Source organism: Macaca thibetana, chromosome 4, assembly GCF_024542745.1.
Source record: "Macaca thibetana thibetana isolate TM-01 chromosome 4, ASM2454274v1, whole genome shotgun sequence".
Classification (NCBI taxonomy): domain Eukaryota; kingdom Metazoa; phylum Chordata; class Mammalia; order Primates; family Cercopithecidae; genus Macaca; species Macaca thibetana.
Window position 1 is genome coordinate 4,875,006 of NC_065581.1, and position 1,898 is coordinate 4,876,903.

A 1,898-nucleotide genomic window follows, 5' to 3' on the forward strand; every position below is an offset into this window, starting at 1 on the left:
TCACCTGCATGGTGCCCAGCCTAGAGACCAGCCTCTGCTATGTCCACAGTTAAAAGTTTCTGTCTCGGCACAGCCAAGCACACATCAGATGCTGGGTCAGACTCCTCAAAGCAATATCCAGGAGTCAGGGGACACAAACGCTTCTATGCCTGTTGTTCCAGTGAGGAAGTCTTGACTTAAAACTATGGTTGTGGGAATTGAAAACCAAAGAGAAGCTCAATGCACAGGCTTGCTAAAAAGAGAGAGCACTGGAGTCCCTACCTCATGGGGTCCTTAGGAGAACTAAACGAGGAAACTCACACAGTTGCTTAGCACTCTCTGGCACATGGTAAACTGTTGATACTTTAGTCTCCTTGAACTGCTGGCATCCCTCAGAATTCAGTCCTTAGAGATCACATGTGGATCTACACAGCATACAGAAGAAAAGTGCAAGAAGACTGCACAGCATCCAAAAGCTAAGCTTCTCCAGCTTGGGTGAATTCTGGGGTCAGCAGATCCTCCCTTTAGGATCTGGGGGCTGCCACCCAGCATCTAGAATCAGGGCTGACAGTCACTGCTCAGTCTCTCTCCCTCTCTCTCTCTCTCTCTCTCTCTCTCTCTCTCTCTCTCTCACACACACACACACACACACACACACACACACACACATCTGGGAGGCCCAGGGGGCTACAGTGTCCAGAGTCAGCCCGTCCTGGAAATCCACAGCCCACCAGGTCTGTGTCAAGGCTTTGAAATCACATCCGAGTGTTTCGATTGAGAGCAAGTATGCTGCATGGAAAATGATTTCTTTGTAATCGCACAGTAGAAAAATGAAACTGTCTCCTAAATAAAATGTCAAATATCCTAAAGTGCCTGGGAGCATTGTAGTGACATCAGCTTCAGAGTTTATTATTTCATTGATGGAGCCAGACTTGGGGCAAAAAGGCAATGACACTTTATCAGAAAAGGAATTTTTTTGGGAAAAAAGATAAAACCTTTTGTTTTATGAGACTAGCATTACTCCTATAGCAGAGCAGGCAAGGACACTACAAGAAAAGAAAATTAAAGGCCAATATCCCTAATGAACATAGATGCAAAAGTCCTCAACACAATTCTAGCAAGCTACTCTTACACCAGAGTCCTACAGACTGCTGCTTATGCTGCCACCATGTGTTCAGTGATCCTTGAGAGGTTCCAGCACATTTTGTGAGTATTCAAGGGGTGACAGAAAATAGCCTTTGCCATCACTGCCATTAAGGGTGTGGGTCGAAGATATGCTCATGTGGCATTGAGGAAAGCAGATCTGACCTCACCAAAAGGTCAGGAAAGCTCACTGAGGATGTGGTGGAACATGTCATCACCATTTTGCAGAATCCATGCCAGTACAAGATCCCAGACTGGTTCTTGAATAGACAGGAGGATGTACATGATGGAAACTATAGCCAGGACCTGGCCAATGGTCTGGAGAAACTAAAGAAGATTTGGGTCAATAAAGGGCTGCACCAATTCTGGGACTTTTGTGTCCAAGGTCAGCACACCAAGACCATTGGCCATCAGGTCCGTACCATAGGTATGTCCAAGAAGAAATAAGTCTGGGGCCTTGTCTGTTAATTAATAGTTTATATACCCCCAAAAAATACTAGCAACTAGAATTCAACAGCAGAGTAAAGGAACCATTCATCATGATCAAGTGGGATTTATCCTTGGAATGCAAGGATGGCTCAACATATTCAAATCAATTGATGTGATATATCACATTTACAGAATGAGGGACAAAAACCATATGATCATCTCAATATTTGCAGAAAAGACACCTGACAAAATTCACTGTGCTTTCTTCATAAAAACTCTTAACAAATTAGGTATAAAAGGAATCCACCTCAGCACAATGAAGGCCATATATGATAAGGCCAAAGTCA

General features: G+C 44.0%; 1 pseudogene; it reads left to right on the top strand.

The window, feature by feature from the left end:
* The first annotated feature begins 1,147 nt into the window (after positions 1-1,147).
* On the top strand, positions 1,148-1,569 carry LOC126952462 (40S ribosomal protein S18-like; annotated as a pseudogene).
* Positions 1,570-1,898: the final 329 nt, after the last annotated feature.